At 40.8% G+C, this 19,905-nt stretch overlaps 1 non-coding gene across 1 annotated transcript; it reads left to right on the top strand.

The window, feature by feature from the left end:
• The first annotated feature begins 19,470 nt into the window (after positions 1 to 19,470).
• Positions 19,471 to 19,542, top strand: trnah-gug (transfer RNA histidin (anticodon GUG)). The gene has a single exon. It is a non-coding gene; the product is annotated as a tRNA-His (tRNA).
• Positions 19,543 to 19,905: the final 363 nt, after the last annotated feature.

Genomic DNA, 19,905 nt, shown 5'->3' with positions numbered 1-19,905 from the left:
CAGCTTTAATGTTCTTACATTTCGAAAGAGTCTGTAATTACCCTTTTTCGTCTATTTTGAACTATTCAAACTTAGGACTCGTACCAGACCATTTCACTCTACGTACAGTATATCTCTTTTCGTAACGAAAATGTATTTCCTGTCTTAGAAATGCTCTGGGCGGTATGTCTTGCACGTGGACTGCAGATCTGTGATATTGTCGAATTCGAGGGATCCAGCAATCATACTGGATTTGACTGGGATTCTGAAATGTCTCTTGCAAAGGTATTTGTGTTTGCTTGAACATTTAATAAAAAAGTGATCTGAGACTTCCTAGCTTCCAGTCTATAATCTCACTGTAACTAAACTAGGATGTGATGTTTCGCAGATGTGCAGTGTGCCTTTACGCTTGGCATGTTCAAGACTATTCGTTGCGTGAGCTCCTCACTGCGTGTCCTGTACTGTATTGTGATTTCGTTGAGATTATCTACGAGGAGTACAGCGACTAGAACGCCTTGAACCTTTTTTTCGGTATATAAAAGAAAACGCTTAAGCACATACAAAGTAACTAACATTTCCTATATGTAGGTTTTCTGATTATATCTCTACTTTACTTAAATACCTTAGTGACAGGCGATTCTTTCCGATATTTGTTCAGGCGCGGTTATTGATCCCATACTAAAGATTATTTTTATAAAGAACATGTCACCTGCAAACTCGTATCGAGAAAGTTTTATAATATTACTTTTTATTTAAAAAAGTACATTTATCATAACCTATATGATTTCTTACCAGCGTGGAGCTCGAATTCACAACCCCGAGATTACGTGTTTGGTACTAGTTGCGCCACAGAAAATTGAAATCTCTTATTCATATTAAATACTGCGGCTCCTGTCCTTTTCTTCTCGTCAGAGAAGAGGTCGGTCTGGTCTCCAGTTTACCAACAATAAGCTCAGGTAGTGCTCCTTTGTAAAGCAGTGTTGGTTCACATTGCTTATATGGGGCAACACATCAACTCGATGATCGCTCGCTGTACACGCATGCCCCCCCTTCACTGAAATAACATAGACGAAGGAAACTCTCTTGTCTTGGGCTGCTGTCACCCGGATTCAAAGCGCGGGTAGTGCGGTCACAGCACAAAGTACGGTCCACTATACCATCGCGGTGAGCTGGGACAGACTATCCTTAATTTTATTCAAATGCTCACAGTGTCTTTAATCTGATGGATTCATATACCGTGCTCATGAGAAAGTCACAAACCTGTCATCTACACACTGTTCCCAGAGCTGGATAAGTTATTCCAGATTCTACAGCTCTCTAGCAATAGTGGAAATCAGGCTACATAAATGGAGAAATTCTCTTCAAAATGTGGAAATATATTCCCGAGACGAGTCCTTTCTCAAAGGTCAACTCTGCTTGTAAGTCACCCCTCCCCACATCGCGCGGTGTAGCGGTTATAACCTTCTAAAGGGCTTCAGTGAGAAAGCGGGCAGAAACAAAGCGATCTCTTTCATTTATACGTTTTGCACGCCTGACGGGGTTTTACGGTGCTCTTTTCTACACTGAACTGATCATTTGGACATCGTAAGGGAAGAGAGACACATTTCTATGTAATCAGGAAACCAGGAATCCTAACCGTTAGCCCGTTAGTGCCACAGAGAAAAAAAAAAACGTTTCAACGAGATAAAATTGCAGGATAAACACATTTTTTTTCTTTTTCGTAGCGTTTGTGTTTTGTTTGATTTAGCGAATTTTATACACTTTATTTCTGACACATGAGTTAAAAGGCTGGTAGAGTATATTTAATACAAGAGCGCTGAACAACAATTTTCATCTACCGTATTGTAATGTTTTTTTTTAAAAAAAACAAGTTAAATGGATATATAGTAAATGTTTTTTTTCATATAATAGTGTTTATGGTCTGAAAAACATCATTCATTATTTAACGGACATTTGGTATAATTAAAAAAAATACTCATTCACGAATGTTAACATTTTTTACAGTAACGTGTTCTATTGTGATATTGCGCCCCGTGCAGCAATATCACCAGACAGTTTAATGGTCTTAGTTCAAGTGGGTAGCTGCGCCAGCATGCGTAGGCTGCAAAGGAACAAGTAAAAGGTTTATTCCATGCTGAAAAAAAGAAGAAAGAGAACACAACGTTTCGGCCGTGGAGCCTTCTTCAGGTGTGAGAGAGACAGGGCAGTAGGCAAAGGTAAAGTAGCGGGAGAACAAAGGTTGGGAGGGAGGAAGAGTGAGAGGCGGGAGCAGGGGACATAAAGAGAGGCCAATCAAGAGGTGTGAAGTCAGAATGGGTGCAGAGAGGTATGAAATGAAGCTTCCAATGAATGGAGAAAATTTAAAAGAACAGTAGTCTGTCGTTAAGGGAAGGGAGAATGTATGATCCTAGCTGCAGAATAATTTTAGTTTCGGTGGTCTTTCTGATGTATGAGTTTGGAAAACCGTCTTTGAGAACACTGGTGCCCGGCTAGCTCAGTCAGTAGAGCATGTGATTCTTTAGGTCAGGGGTGTGGGTTTGAGCCCCATGTTGGGCGGTGTCCATCTCCTTATTAACAAAGTTTCCTGCTCATCCTTGACCCTCTTACACCTCGATGGTACTGAGCACGGTTTTCCAAACTCATACATCAGAAAGACCACTGAAACTAAAATTATTCTGCAGCTAGGATCACACATTCTCCCTTCACTTAACGACAGACTACTGTTCTTTTCAAATTTTCTCCATTCATTGGAAGTGAAGAGAACAGAACTTAAGCTATTATTTATATAAATGTAGCGTGAGGCTTTAATGTGTTCTATAAAATCGAGGAGTCAACTGGATAGATTTGTTAAATATTTTAGTGATGGGTCTCCGTAATTGTGGTTATCGGAGGAAAGCAGGATGAGGAGGAAATAGATGGCACCCAAGCATGTTAAAGGAAAAAACTCAGCATCTTAAAAGTGATTTATGATGGTTTACAGTCCCTTTTCTGTCCTGTGGCTGTGATCCAATGACTGTGTTGAAACAGCCAGGGTTGTGCTAGCTCTTGATGGACTGGTATGCAAACCAAATGACAGACAAGCAAAGCGTTGTTTTACAATTCTGAAAGCTCGTTCAATGTGGCTTCTTGTGTTTTTATGACTCCTGTTATAGTGCTGGTCTTGTAATGTTGTTGGATTGTGCCCAGGTGTCAGAAGATACCGTCATAAAGGATAAGCACGACTTGGCAAAACAACACGCCAGCAAGCACTTCCCCACTTTGAAAGGAAGATGTTGGAACAGATTAAAGAGCTTAATCTGAACTGACACAGGAGAGAGAGAAAATCAAAATTCAGATAAGTAAGCACAAGGCACACCCTGCTAAAGAAATGTATTGCCTTAAAAAAATGCTTAGAAGGTCAGAGGAACAATTGTTTTGTTGTTGGTTTTTTTTATTGCTCAAGTATTTTTATAAGTCTAATTTCCAGCTCTGTTAAAAATAAAACTTTAACTTTACTGGTTATTAGTCGGTGTCTTTTGTGACGACTTAGCTATAACAATGGGTTTGCTTATTCATCTGGAGTGTTAAACAAAATTAATGCTGCAATAATACAGTAGTGTTTAATTTCAAATGCACAGCTGCAGTTCTCATTTGTTTCATGACTAATTACAATTGGGTATCTCATTAATAACAATGTAGCCTCATAAGATGAATTGTAGCCTAAATGCAATTCTTAAATTAAAAACTAACTGATTTGCCAGGAAATTTAGTTTGAATATAAACAAGAAACAGAAAAGTAATTGTATATTAACATGGCGTATGTATTATCCTACTAATCGGAAGTGTTCTGATGCACAGTCCCCTGCAGTTCGGGCTAATTAGTACAACAACGCCGAACCGGATTAAGCACAAGTTGAACTGAGCTCCAACTTTGTTCCACATGTTTTTTGCTGCAATTGAACTCAGAGTGGGAGATGATCTCCACAATGTACCATACTAAATTGGTACGCGGCTGTGTTGTAACTCGGGAAGTCCATTGCAATTGACCCTATGGGTTTATATACATGGGTTTCTCTACATCCACTACCATAAGGGAGGAATGGTGAGTTAGAGGGAGGGCACCAGTTTGGTTTATCAAGAATTCACCAGACTGAGTAGAAGTACAGATCCAATCATTCAAAATGTGCAAGGTATGCTGCAGTAAATCGCAGTGCTCGTTCTGCAAAGAACTGTAGGATACCGCATGATGTATCATAGTAGGGTGAAATATCTTGTAAAACCACCAGGTGGAGCTATGAAAGCTCTCATGTGCAGCATTTGGTCTGTTGCCAGAAAACACTTGGTTTTGAATCCCTGTCAATGCTGAGGGACAATTGTTTGTCAATTACAGAATTTAACAGTCTAAACGGTATATGCAATTTAATAATTTTAAGCTTTGTATAACATTGTTAAACATTAAACTGATTAAAATGTACACTGAAGTGTTATAGAGGACACATGTTGTGTATTGCCTCTTACAATTAAAAAAAACATTCATTTGAATGTGATATGAAAGATATTAATAATGAATAACACTGGATAGGCTGTAAGCTCAAAATAGTACTGTAGTCCACTTTCTTTCTAAACATCTGCATCAATTTGTCTCATTCACCTATGATTACTTAAACATTTTGCCTGCCCTTTTCAGCTATAGTTTTTTTGAACCCAGCTCCTGGCATGAGTTTTCCTTTAACAAAAAAAGGAAAATAGTTGGATTTACACTTGTAAGAAACTTTCTGATTTTAATGGGATATGGAATATATTAATAATAAATGACATTGGATGGTCTAAATGGAAGATGTATAGAGGAGACATGTTGAGTCTTTTCTTTTCAGCTTGAAATTAACTTTTGCCTACTACTGTATATTCCATTGCAAACTCTTTATGCAACGCAGCTCCATACTTCTCTCAAAGTCTAGGCTAGGTGTTGCACCCCACTGTGTTTATGTAGATTAAACAGTTCTGCTGGGGGAGGGGAAGGAATTTTCATGCTCTGGTCTCATTGTTGCCCTTTAACATAAGGCAACCAGCAATCAAATGTCATGTTTTTCTGGACTGTAGTTTTAAATCGTGAACAAAGACGTGCCTTATGCATACGGTGTGATGTTGTATTTCCCACAAGCTATACTGTAGTAGCTTTAAAAGTATACATTTGTCCTGTATCAAAGTTTAACTTGTTCAGAGCACCCTACATTACAAACTGAGCGAATTCAACAGTATCGACGGCTAAAAGCAACATGTCAAAATGTTCCCAAAATAACAAGTGAATGAGTTGAGGATTCGATAATAGAGTAATCATAACAATAACTCCCGAGTTGTTTCATACAATCCAAATGAAAGAAGGACACTTAAATAAACATGAAAAGACTGTTTTTTCATTGACGAAAAGTAACGTCACACTCTCTCTTGTTTAATCTGATTGTTTTATTGCTGCACAGACTAAAACCAGAGAGAAAGAGCACCTCTTTCTTTGAAGCATTTTGTTTATCCTATCATGTATCAGTTTCCAATCACACAAAGTAAGTTTTGAGAATCTCCAATTCAACATGCCTATGTGTTCGCGGAGAATGCAAGGCAAGGCCCTTTTCCCTCTGGACCAGTCAACATTTACGGATGTGGTTCACTCCCAGTCACAAAATTACAAAACAGAAGAGCGGCGTAGCGGTCGGCTCTGGCTGTCCCCTCTGTGCCGACACACTGCACATTCAATCCCCCACTCCTCTTGGCTGATGGGCAAAAGGTGGACATCTGGGAGAACTGTACATGGCATTGGCATCTGTGAATTCTGCTGTGTAGATAGTGCTTCCTGAGGGGAGAGAAACAGTGGGGATGGCATCAGCCAATTTCTGGGTGGTGGTGAGCAGAGAGGACATGATGGAGTGTCCTAAGGTGGTGTGTGCTCTGCTGGGGGTGGAGGGATGTGTGGAGATATGCATTGCACCAGGCACAGCAACCTGTGTGGCAGGGAGGGGCACTTTTCAGGAGATGAAGTTCTGTTTGGAGACCCGCTGCTGTCGTAAACACTCCAAACAGGTGCTCTTGCTCTTTTTACAAAACTTTTTACTTGCTCTTTTTGAAAACAGAGACCCACAGCCTGTGGCAAAATAACGGAATCCATGTAAGAAATAACATCACACAGGAGTATTCATCAGTTGCGGAAGAGACGTCAAAATCTTTTTTCATCCATCTTACTGCTTTCTTTTTTACCGTTCCTATAGTCTTTGAATATTGTTTAGTGTGTGCGAGGCTTCCTGAAGAAGAGGCTGTGAATAAAACATTTATAATAAATTATACATTCTAGCACAGCAAAAATACCTTGGATTTTGAAATACAATCGGGTATTTCAAATGAAGCCCCTTTGTACTTTGCAGGCCAGAGCAGCTGAAGCATGACATCTCTTCCTGTAAAAAGTCTTTACCAAGACTCTAAATATCTGACTTTCAGTTTGAAGTGGTACAGCGGATTCCAGGGCATATTCATTCTTGATTCAGGATATATATGAGTGTGCTAATGGTTAAAACTGTGTTTACATGAGGTACAAGCCGTAACATTTTCATTCCGAAAGAAAGCCAGTCTGTGCGCATTTCTCAGCGTGCACATTGTCAGGAACAACAAACCCACAGTGCCAGCAAACCTATCGATAGCCTGTAGGTACTGTCATTGACCAGGTTAAAGTTAGCTTGAAGTTTGAAAATGATTTTGGCACACCTGTAGCATTTTCACAAAACCTCTTAGGGTTATGAAAACACTTGCTTTGTGTGCAAACTACATTGTGACCGTTTTCACAGCCTTCACTGTCATTTTTAAGCCATCAAAACTATTAGTGAGCTAATTATCTTTTTAAACCTCTGGTTTTTCATTGATGTGTAACTACGCACTAACTGGAACCCGGGGGACTGCTGTGTACACACGTTCACAATGCAAGAAATACTGGTCAATACGGCTTTGTGTGAAAAAAAACAGTATATCGCCATAGGAAGCAGGACAGCGCAGTCTCCAATTACCCAGACTGTATGCACAGGAATAAAGCTTTGTTTGATTTCTGAAACCCTTTCTTAATGTCTTGTTTTCATTCAGGTAAGGGTCAACTATATATACACTATAGTGCTAACAGCGGGAAAATTAAATATATTCATTACTCAGCAGCTTAATTAAAACAGCTCCAATGATGTTCAAACCGATTTTTTACACAGAAGACTAATACAGCTTTGCATTCTGAATCTCATTTTCTCATGCTTTTAATTAATGTGGCATTCTGCGCTGGGATAGGGGTATGTTGTTCACAAACCAATAGCATTTAAACTACAGCACCCACAATGCTGCAACCAAGTGTTTTACACACCAGACAGTCCCCCTCACCTTATACAACCTTGCTTGGGGTTGTGAAACCTTTTTTTTAATTATTTTTTCAATACGGCACCATTAAACATGCATTACACTGGGATGGGGGGGTGCTATTCATGAGTCAAAAGCTTCATCACAACATCTGAAAATTTTAGATTTGACATTCTTTTTATTTCACGCTTTCTTTTAGTTTTTCCTAATTTCACATTTTAAATAAGCTGTATCTGTAGCAAATCACAGTGAAGGTGTGGTATGCAGATGTGACTGTGTAACCATCAGGCACGAAGGAGAGAAAATCAAAAAAATCTCTGGGGGTCCAAGGCCTGATGATTGACCTCCCCTCCAGGTATGACAAGTAGTTACTAGAAACAGTTCACATGCACCACCATGCAGATTGACACGGTGAATTCTATTGCCTGTATTATGTCAGGCTAGATATTAATGTTGAGTATGTCCCATCCACTGGGTTGAGCAGTACAGGATCTTGAGTTTTGTAGGGACTCATATCGGCTGGGTTCCTTGCTTCAGAAATCCAGGAGGATCCCTTGTCATGCGGAACAGAGCTCAATATCAACCAAAGGCACCGAAGAGAGAACAGTGGCAGGCATGGTGTGGAGAAAAAAAATGGGTTAGACACAGAAAAAACAATTGCAACGTGGTTGTCTACTTACCCACCTGATATCTGTTTCTGCACTTCCTAAAGAATTAGATCACTCAGGATCAATAAGACTACAGAGATGATGTAGAAGACTACAGCATTGTTAAATATGCTTGTAGGTATGGGGCATCCTTAATAAGGTATGACATATTTCTACAATTTAGGGGCTGTGTGCCTAAATGCTCTGCTACCTGCTCGCTATTATTAATGTAATCTGTTTATTGATCTAGACAGCATCCTGCAAATGCCATAATCTTACTGGAAGAAAAGGATCATTTTGGTGTATAGGCTGTTCTTTTTTGATGAGTCTCCAAGCCTGGAGATGTACACGGTATGATATTGAAAGTCAGTGGGGTTCGGACTTCGATGATGTGATTGTGTTTTATTCTTTCGGTTAGAATCCTTTTAGTACTGTGTCCTGTCTGAAAGGTACTGTAGAGATGGTACTATTTGGGTAACCTAATAAGGAATCACGTTAGATACACCTCTGTTGGATAGAAGCCAGTTTTCTTTGATCTTTCTTACATCGGAGTGGAATAAATCATGTCATGGTGACATACTGTTGATTTAGAATTCTTTGCACTACTACTTTGATGTTAACACTGTGTAGTAATCATATATAAAAGGGACTGTGTTGTGTTATGATGAACTTTTTTACCGTTTTCATAATACTTTGTTTGGTTTCTGGCAATAGATAACAAATGGTTTCTAGTGATTTTTTTGTGTTCTAGTGTTTTTCATTATTTTTTCGCAAAGTGTCTGAAAGTTTACTCTTACCCAAGAGATTTTTGGGGGAATATTGAAACTTGTACTTACATGTCTTTTGGAGTTGAATTCTGCTGAGAACACATTGACAGTCTTCTTGAGTTTCCAGCATGTCTTTTATGTAATGCTTGGGAGTAGGGGGTGGTTGCTCACTCATCAATAGTGCCTGAAATATAAAACCGTAAGAAGGGTTACGAACTGCAAAGAATCCAAAGAGTATTAATGGGTCACAGATCAAGATCTAGGTATTTGCAGAATTTGACAGATCTCTCTTGATCAAACTCCTTTTTTCTTACTTTGTGTTTTTATAGCAAGACATTATATTGTTTCTGTGCTAAATGGCAAGCTCTTTAAGGTGTTCATGTTCGTGCCTTTGTTTCTATATTATTGGAAAGAAACCTAGTAATTGATTTGATGCATCCATATCTAATCATCAACCTGATACACAGTAATTCTATCTTCGAGATGCCTGTGTCATGTAATAAATTGCAAAGATTATCAATAATCTTTTATGCCTTTTTATGCCTTCTTTGGAGTGTTTTTTGAAAAGGTATCTCTAATTTATAGAACCATTAATGCCAGAACATAACCCTGAAATTCAAACTTCCTAACAATAACAAACAATTATAACATCCACTGAAAAATGTCATCCTATGTTTCTGTTGAATCTAAAACTACATGTCCTGCTTAAAAAACCCTTTCATAGTGATAGTTTGCATGCAGAGCATACTCACCAAACTGGGGTTGGCAAAATGTACATATCCACGTTACTTCATTCTTTGTGCTTTCATACTCTTCTTTTGAGATGCACAATTCATGGAACCAGTTTTCACAACTGTCACACTGGACCTACACAGAGTAAACCTTATATTAGTTCAGCTATCACATTTCATTGGCATGTTTTGTTATTATGTGCATACATTACACATAATAATGTTACGACCCCAAGTATCTAGGGGTAAAGGGGTGTAACATTTAGAATAATTCTTTTGGAAGCAGGTGGGTTCTGGTAAGTGACTAGGAAGCACAATAACAAAGGTGGGTGATGATTTTAAGTTAAATAAGTGACTGGTAAGACACGATAACACACAGGGGTAAGGGAACTAGAGTGGTGCCAAAGAAAAGAAAATAACCAAACAAAATGGAGCTGGCTAAAAAAAGTGAGGGAAAGCTAACCTGACTGCAAAAGAAAACCCGAAACACACGGTCTTCTGCGTCTTCAACACCCTAGCTAACCTCCCCTGACTACTCAAAACCATACAAGAAAAATGGCATTCACCCGTACTTAACTATTGTTACTAATACAAAATCATTTAAGTGTGTAGAATGTACCCAACAACCTGAACTAACCTTATACACAAAAGTTTACACAAAAACACAAGTGAACTAGGAATACAGATAATGGAAAACGAGACTAATCGACAGGAACAGGGTACAAAAGAACATAAAGGTTGAACATGTAACATGTTAGGGCAAGATAATGGCAAAACAAGGACAAACACAAACAAACGAAAGTACAAAGAAATGAACAGAAAACAACAAACCAACAAAGCCAAAACAATAGCAAAACAAAGCGATAACCACAACTAAATGAAGCAAAGCAAAACCAAGCAGGACCAAAGTCAAACGAAAGGCTCTTCCTTCAGAAAACCTCCATGTTATATAGTGAATAAGATGCACGCTGGCTGAGAAGCTGATTGATCATGATGTCATACAGAACAGTGGTGTAATGGTGGGCCAATGAGGGAGGGAGAACAATCAAAGGGTCAGCAGTGTGGAACATAAAAAAACACAGACCACACACTGGGACATAACAATTACACATACAGATAGAAATGATGTTCACTTTCCCAGTTTGTCTGCAGCACCAGTGTTTTCTCCACACATCAGACACATGTCCTGGAGAGGAGCTATAATAAACATGCCAAATAGACTGATTTCTCCAATGTTATCTACAGATCATTGTTGCATAATTGAAGACCATTTGATAGAGACCTTTTCGTATGCACTTTCCTGATTAGGTGTTCTACTGCTTCTTAAACCGCACATTGTCATGTCTCAGAATACTCCTGTCAACACCTGTTACCCTTTTTTTGTTGCTTTGACTTTAAGGGGGCACATGATAACACACCCATGTTCAACCAGTTTGTTTCACTATGGGCAATCAAGACCCACACTTTTCCCAGACTGTGGTTGTGTCAACCACGATGAAGGCCAAAGTGTCATTGAATTTTAACTGTGCGAAATGTGATTTAATTAACTTTTCATCTCTGTGTTATATAGTACAAAAAGAATACCCAAATGAGTACTGCATATAAATAAATCGAGAATATTTTTTCATTCAGACTTGTTACATAGACAGAACATGCTTCAGGAAAACAACATACACCAATAAACGCAGGCAATGATGATCAAATGGTACAATACCTGAAGCTTCAAGAATTCTGATTGACAGGTCTTCCCGCAACTTTCTTATTTCTTTGGCGCTGCTGTTCATCTCGATGTATGTTGGAATATCCAGGAAATTGTTCACGATGTCTGCGCCCATCTAACAGACGAAGGTTTGTCACAATTATTATTTCCCTAAAAATCTCTCATACAATAGTTTTGAGACAGTCCAAAATTTCTGCATGGAAAGGTTATGCTGACCTGCATCACAAAGACCCCACAGCTTGAGGCATCTGCTTGCTTGGTGTGACCAATCACGCTTGGGTGCCAGATGATATTCAAACAGTCTTCTTTTCCTAGGACGTTCCTTCACATCTTGAAAATCCCTGTGAATCAAAATAATAGGTTATTGATAAATGAGGACATATTTGTCATGCTGAATTTGAATGTGAAATGCATGTGTGCCCGTGCAGAGTTTCACCACGAAACCAATGCTTGATTTCTTACCTGAAACTTTTTGCCGCTGCAGTGGAGTCCGCCATCTCGTCACTCCCCATAGGGTCGACCACAAAGACTTTCTGGGATGGAGCACACAGATACTGCAAGAAACAAAGGGCCCATCATCAGACATGAAGTTGCATTTAATGTGGGGCCAGACACACAGGCAGTTTCAGGAGTTTAATGTTGTGGAAACAAAAGTTTTTAATATTTAAATATTTTATTTATATTTATATATTATTTAACATGTAATATTTTCCAAACCTCAGCAAAGACAGTCAGGAAATGACCTAACAGTACTTTTTTTTTCCTACATGACACTTTGACCTGCTTGGTGTCACGGAGGGGGTGACTGCGGAGGATAGGGATTCTATGCGGAGCTCTTCGGAAGGGTAACGATAGGCGAAGGCGTAGTCGGAGAAGTAGCTGAGTCCAAAATCCGGGTAGTCGTAGTAGGAGCGTCGGTACAGAATCGGTAGGCGTGGGCGTCATCTGGAAGGAAGAGCAGGGTCCAAAATCCAGGAGAGAGTAGAAGGCGCGTAGGTACAAAGTCGGGAGGCAAAGACGTAGCAGAAGAACAGCAGGGTCAAGATCCAGGAGTCAAAGAGTAGTATCGCAGAATGTAAACTAGGAACTAAGCTCAGGGAGAAGATCTCAATCGTGAGCACTGAAAGGGGGTCTGGCGAGGGTTTAAATAGAGGAAAGATTGGTGCGTGCACGTTTGGGATGGGAGGAGCTCGTGGGAATGCATGAGCGCCTGCCTGCGGGGGTGCAATTCATGACACTTGGTTTTCTGTTTATTACACAGCAGTATTCACAATAATATTTTAGGAAAAATGTGCACTGTCACTATTGCCTTGGATACTCACTATCCATGTCCGCCTTTTTTAACAGGAGAGGAACCCATACATTGTAATTTTTTTAGATGCAACAGGGATAATCACTTGAACTGTGTTATGGTTCCAAGTGTAATTATAAACCTACGCTGTTTTGGATTACCTGCACCACACTTACCAACAACTTCCAATGGACACCAGTGTTAAAAAAAACTAATTATGGCTTCATAGTTTTCAAAGTTGACCTGTAATGAAAAGAATGACGAGATTAGCACGACAGGCTGCCTCACATAGATGGTGTGCTACCTTTGAATTTTGATTTCTGACTATAAAGGTAGTTTCTTTAGGCAGCACCATGGGCACAGTTGTGACCTGTTTTGATTGCTTGTAGCTCTCCTTGTTTCTCTATTGATAAAACAATCATTAGTTAGTGAAAAACCATGTTTGCCTCTCACTAATGTAATCCATCAACATTTGTGTTTGATCTCCTTACCTTGGACAAACGTTGTCTAGCCATGTGCTCTCTATTCCCACTTATGATTACACTAGTTGTGTAGTGGTTCATTAGGAAAACCTTCTTCCCCAAGTCCATGGATTCTTTCACTACTTGAAAGTAACACTCAATGGTCTTATGGAAAAAGCAAATACAATTGAAGAAGATATGATTTCACACACTCACACACATTTGATTACACAAAAGCTCAGAAACCTTAACAAACCTTGCAATCAAACACTTTCATCTCACCTCGCCTATGAGCCACTCATCTGGTTTCAGAGACACAAACTCCGAGTGTCTGAGAATATATGTGTCTGCACTGTGCATGGATGGCAAAACTGCAACCACTAATTCACTCAGATTGATGTTCCAAAGGGCGTTAACCTAAAAAAGATTTACCAAGCCAAAAGCATACACAAGAGATCACTGGAGCTAACATAACGAAAATTGAGATTACACACCACTGTCAACAAGTATAACAAGTTAGAGAGAAACGACAAAGAACACCTACAGTAGTAGAAGATGACATTCATAAGCTCTGAAAAAGAAGTTTGTTTCTTTGCCTACACCTGGTGCTCTCTTTGCCCATTGTTCCTGTGCATGTTCATGACGTGTTTTAGTGGTGATCAATGGTGCCATCAAAACCTTTTTGGGGAGATCATTTTGGATTATATGTTCTCTGTACCACCCTAGAGGGATTTTCTCATCATCGTAATAAACTCTGCTGGCTTCAGTTTCCTCCTGTGCTGAAGTATTGATTGCTTGACAATGCCAAACCAGGTCTCAACATGACAGTTAGTGGCTCTTGTTTGTGCTACCTCTGACATTGATATGTCTTTTTTGCTGTCTGAAGCATATCTTGTCAGGTCACCCAACAAAATTCCACTCCACAGTGGAAATAATGCCATGTATCTTTGCAACAGAAATCTAATTATGTCTTCACAGAAATAGGGGTTCACATTGTGTTGTGTCCCATAGTCATCATGTCCTTGAACTGATATGCTGTCTTCATAAATACCTTTGAACTCTACAGCGAAAGGAGAGCAGCCCAGGCTGCCTCTCATTTTTGGGTATAGTACCTCATCTGTGTCTTTGACTTCTGCTTCCTTTTCCATCTGGTCTGGTGTGGTTGTTTGAGAAATGTAAGCGTTAAGGAGGCAGACACTAGATTGGACTTCAGTTGTGAACCTTCTGCTTGAGAGTACAGTACACATGTGTTTGAAAACATTTCTGGAGACACTCAAAGTTGTGCTGTTTTGTAGGATGGCAAAGGAAAATGTTGCAAAGTCTCGCAGTCCTTTGTCTGTTGTTTTTTTACTAATTGCTTGAGAGACAGCCTTTATGACATGGGCAGAGCAAAGGTGCAGAACAGTGAACATCTGAAGTTCTGTGTACTTAAGTTTGCCTTGGCAGACTTTCATTGCACGATTTAAGTATGCATGGATGGTGTCCCCATTGAAGGCAAAAAAAAACACTATGAATCAGGGCCCAGCTGTAGTCAGTTTCTACATGCTGCACTCTCTTGGTAGTACATGTTGAGATGTCAAACATGAATTTACGTAGCCAACGTTCTATACTGACAATGGTGTGGTCAGTTGTCAACATTTCAGACACTGGTAATGGAGGCTTTCTTTTCCACCTCCAGGTAACGTAAGACTGTAGTACAAAATTATTTTGTTCTCCGATGGAATTTTTCTGACTACCCCTCCTGTCGCATCCAGGTAAAGGCTGACTTTCTCCTTCATATTTAGATCGGCAATAAGAATTCACATACTCTGTTCTGTGTAAAGATAGGCAGCAAATGTGTCTAACTGCAAAATCTGTATATATCATGAAAAATGGACAGTGTTGAAGTCGCATGCTTTCATATATTTTTGTGCCATATGTAATTCAATCACTGGATCATAGTGAATGCGTTTACTGTTCCTGAACTCTGATGAAATGACTTTCAGGACATTCTGTGTTAGTGGTTTAGATAAATTGCCTGCTGCAATTTCAGCAAGCGGAGTTCTGCTCAGGTTCCTGTAGTATACATTGCTGATTCTTTTTGTGAGGGTCTGGCAATCTTTCTATGATAAGGCTGACGTGCTTGTTGAAATTGTTTCCCTTTTACTGTGCTGTATTTGCCCTACTTGTACAACATCAATTGTGATGTCATCATTGCCCATTGGTTTGTGTCTTGTTGTCATTATGTATTTTACATTGCAGGACCTGAAGGTACAGACTGCTTTTATCATCAGAAAGTTTTTTTTTTCTGCTGTTCTCTTTCCTGATGTATTGGTATTTGAAGGCTATTGGGCAGCAAGGATTTATCTTCATGAACTCCCTATATAAGATCTGGCTCCATGGTCGTCTTAGTTTAGATGTACCTTTTAGAGGTGCTATTTTTCTCCATTGTTCAGCCCTTAGACATACTTTGAAAGTTTTAGGCACAGACATAATCTTTCTTAATCCCCTTTTATCCTGAGGTGACGTCCCAGACGAGCTTGCGCCCTGGGAATATTCACTGTGCTCTTCAGGCTTTTTTTCTGATTCTACACAGATTTTTTTTCTCCCTCTAACATGTCACCACTGTCTGTGTTGCCGTGTGCTGCCCATGCATGTTTTGTATCTTCTGATGAACTTCTGAGCTCTGTGTTGCCTTCCAAACTATGTCCCTCACTTTGACTTGAAATACTGACTATAGATTGTTTACTGTCATCTGGTTTGGAATCTCTACCAATACTCTCCTCTTTCTGCATCCTAAGCACTTGGGTTCTTACTTTTTTTCTATCTTCATGCCAAATCACTGATAACCATTTCTTGTTGCTGGGGCAATCCTCTCCAAGGACTCTGTTTGACAGTGTTGACCACATCTTGTAACTGTCCAACTACTTACATCTCAGCCTCTCTCGACAGCCTCATGAGACCGCTGGTTGAAGATCTTCCCTCATACATCAAAGACACCAACCACGCGCTCCAACTTTTCAATGATTTCCAATTTCAGGGTACCGAATGCCACATTTTTACCATGGACATCACATCTCTGTACACCGTCATTCCCCATAATGACGGCCTTACAGCCCTCAAGCACACGCTGGACAAACGCACAGTGCTTGATCCACCCACCCACACCCTGGTACGCCTTGCAGAATTGGTCCTCACACTGAACGCATTCTCTTTCAATAATCTTTTTTACCAACAGGTCAGTGGAGTTGCCATGGGCACCAGAATGGGACCCAGCTATGCCAACATTTTTGTCGGCTGGGTAGAAGAACGCTTCTTCACTTCCTACACTGGCTATGTCCCTGACCTCTACAAACGATATATTGATGACTGCGTCGGTGCCGCCACATGCTCCAACGATCAGCTTGAATTTTTCCTGCACCATTTCACCAACTTCCACCCGTCCCTCAAATATACGGTTAACATTTCTTCCACCACTCTTCCGTTTCTAGACATCCACTTGTCTATCAACTACCCCCGACTGTCCACTTTATTACAAACCCACGGATTCACACAGCTGCCTCCTGTACAGCTCATTTCACCCCAACCACGCTAAAAACTCTCTTCCTTTTTCACAGTTCCTTAGGTTACGACAATTATGCAGCGACGACATCGACTTCGAAAACCAAGCCCTCGAAATGTACTCATTTTTTATCAACAGAGGATACCCCAGCAGTGTGATTGACAGGGCCCTTGCCCGAGCCAAAAACACCCCCCGGACCATCAACCCGATCAGGAACTCCCGCCGTAACAACCGCATTCCTTTGGTGCTTCCTTACCACCCTAACACACTTCCTATCCCTAGGACCATTAACCAGAACTTTTCCATCCTACAGGATGATCCCTCCATTGGGGCCCTCTTTTCTGATCGCCCTATCATCTCATATCGCCGACCACCTAATCTGCGTAACCTCCTTGTCCACAGCTCCCTTGACCGCCCTCAGCAACCATCCACACCAGGCACTTTCCCTTGCAAAAGAGCTCGCTGTATCACCTGCAAGTACACAGCCACCACCACACTCATTCAAGGCCCCTCAGGACAATTCCGGATCACCCAGACAGCATCTTGTACCTCCAGCAACCTTATTTACTGTATCTCTTGCAGTAAATGCCCAGCCATCTACATTGGGGAAACAGGAAGGAGACTCGGAGACCGCTTCAGAGAACACGTCAGGGCTGTGAAGATTAAAGATCTCTCCAAGCCCATTGTTTCTCATTTCACCTCTGACGGCCACAACCACTCTAATCTCTCCGTCTGTGTTCTCAAAGACGGTTTTCCGAACTCATACATCAGAAAGACCACCGAAACTAAAATTATTCTGCAGCTAGGATCACACATTCTCCCTTCCCTTAACGACAGATTACTGTTCTTTTAAATTTTCTCCATTCATTGGAAGTTTCATTTCACACCTCTCTGCACCCATTCTGACTTCACACCTCTTGATTGGCCTCTCTTTCTGTCCCCTGCTCCCGCCTCTCACTCCTCCTCCCTCTCAACCTTTGTTCTCCCGCTACTTTACCTTTGCCTACTGCCCTGTCTCTCTCACACCTGAAGAAGGCTCAACGGCTGAAACGTTGTGTTCTCTTTCTTCTTTTTTTCAGCATGGAATAAACCTATTACTTGTTCCTTCACATCTTGTCATTCCAACTATTTTTTTTTCGAGTTTAGAAAACTTCAGAAATTCGTTGATCATATTCCCTACTCCACCAGCCCTTGACCACAGGTCTGAGGGGTGCGTAGTGTGGTACAGGTTCTTGTCCCATCCTGCTCTTGGTCCAAGTTGGAGGGTTGCACCGATTCTGAGTCTTGTTAGCTGGTATGGATTGGTTTGGGGGTGTTGATACCAGAGTGGTCCAGGAGGGGGGTGCAGGTGTCTCTGAGTGTCTTGGTTATATACGCTTGTGTGTATAGATGAAAAAGCTATTGAAGAGCACCCCATTCATCTCGGTGGAAGTTGGAAGTTTTGATGTTCAAAAAATCCTAAAAAGAGAATTAAAGTTTCACACAACAAAGCATGACTGTGAAAGGTCAGGAGGCCTGCCTTGTGTGCACAACACTTGATTACAGTCAAAAAATCATGAAGCCATGAAGAAGACCCACCTGTCCCAGTGTATTACCTGTAGTGTTATCTTCAGAAAATCATAAAAAATAAAGAAAGGGGCCACAGCCACAGCAAGGTTGTATGAGGTTCGGGGGCCTGTCTGGTGTGTAAAACACTTGGTTTCAGCAGTGTGGCTGTTGTATTTGAATTGCTATTGAGCCATGAAAAAGACCCACCTATCCCAGTGTGTTACCTTTAGTGTTATCTTTGGAAAATCATAAAAAAATAAAGGGGCCACAACCCAAAACAAAGCTGGGAAAAGTCAGAGGACCTGCTTAGTGTGCGAAACACTTACATTCAGCATTGTGGGTGCTGTGATTTAAATGCTATTGGTTTGTGAACAGAATACCCCTATCCCAGTGCATTGTGCCACATTAAATAAAAGCACGATAAAAAGATTCAGAACACAAAGCTGTGTCAGTGTTCTGTATAAAAAGTCTCTTGAAACATCATGGGAGCTGTTTTTAATAAGCCGCTGAGTAAAGAATATTTTAATCCTCCTGCTGTCAGTAGTATTGTCAATATAGTTGACCCTTACCTGAATGAAAACAGGACGTAAAGGAGGGGTTTCAGAAATCAAACAAAGCTTTATTCCCGTGCTTACAGTCTGGGTAATTGGAGACTGCGATGTTCTGCTTCCTATGGTCATATTGACAGTATTGAACAGTATTTCTCGTGTTGTGAATGTGTGCACACAGCTTTCCCCGGGTTCCAGTTCGTGCGTAATCACGCATCGATGAAAAACCAGAGGTTTAAAAAAAGATAATTAGCACACTGATAGTTTGGTGTTGAGACTGTGGAAATATCCACAAGTCGTGGTCTTTAAAATGCATTTGGTTTGAAGGCGTTCTATGCTTCCATTGCGAAAATATGGACAAAAGAATATTCGAGTGTGGTCAAAAAAACGTCATAAAGATGACAAAGTGAAGGCTGAGAAAGCATTCACACTGTATTTTATACACAAAGCATGTGTTTTTGTAATTCTAAGAGATTTCGCGAAAGCCCTACAGGCGCGCCAAAATCATTCTCTAACTTCAAGCTAACTTTACCCTGGTCACGTTTTGCACGTTCGAGTGGTTTTAATGCGGCTCCTTCGTACACGGTGCTGATCTTTTGGAAAGCAGGAGGCAAAACCGACACGTTCTCATACCGGGAGTCGAGCCTGGGTGAAAACCAGGAATCCTAACCCCTAGACCATATGGCAGAGAACAACCACGCTGTTCCCGGCATCATGCAAGCAAACTACATATGAGAAAACACGCAAGAGAGTTGTCACTCAGATTGTCGAAGAGTCGATGTATACTGGGGCTCAGTTGAAATGCAACGTCAGGACTTTTCCGAATTATGTCACACGAAGAGAGCACAGCCTTTTCCACCCTGCAACGTGTGTATCTGTAACTCGCCGTGATCGTATAGTGGTCAGTACTTTGTGTTGTGGCCGCAACAACCCTGGTTCAAATCCGGGTCACGGCAGAATATGGGCGTCTGCTTTTACTACTTGCACGAATGAAGGCAAAAAAAAGCCAATCGATGTGAACGAACGGCGCTTTCCAGAGGAGTACTGCCTGACTGGATCGCTGATGAACGACAGAGGCCACTCCGACCTCTTCTCGGTTTTCTTCAATGACTTACTAAGGATCTTCTTCACATTCGCCCATGCAGGGGAAGCCAGTTACACCAAAGCAAACGCAGGAAAGTGCATTTCAAGCAGAGACCAGGAGGGACTTGTTTACACCGAGAGTGGTCGGAGAATGGAACAATGGGCCCAGCCCTGTTGCTGGAGCCGATTCTTGATGAGATCTTGGGCTTACTAAGAGGCCCCCGCTGGATGCTAAT

The sequence above is a fragment of the Lepisosteus platostomus genome, chromosome 5 (assembly GCF_059453375.1).
Source record: "Lepisosteus platostomus isolate fLepPlt1 chromosome 5, fLepPlt1.hap1, whole genome shotgun sequence".
Taxonomy (NCBI): domain Eukaryota; kingdom Metazoa; phylum Chordata; class Actinopteri; order Semionotiformes; family Lepisosteidae; genus Lepisosteus; species Lepisosteus platostomus.
This window is presented reverse-complemented; position numbering and strand designations above follow the sequence as displayed.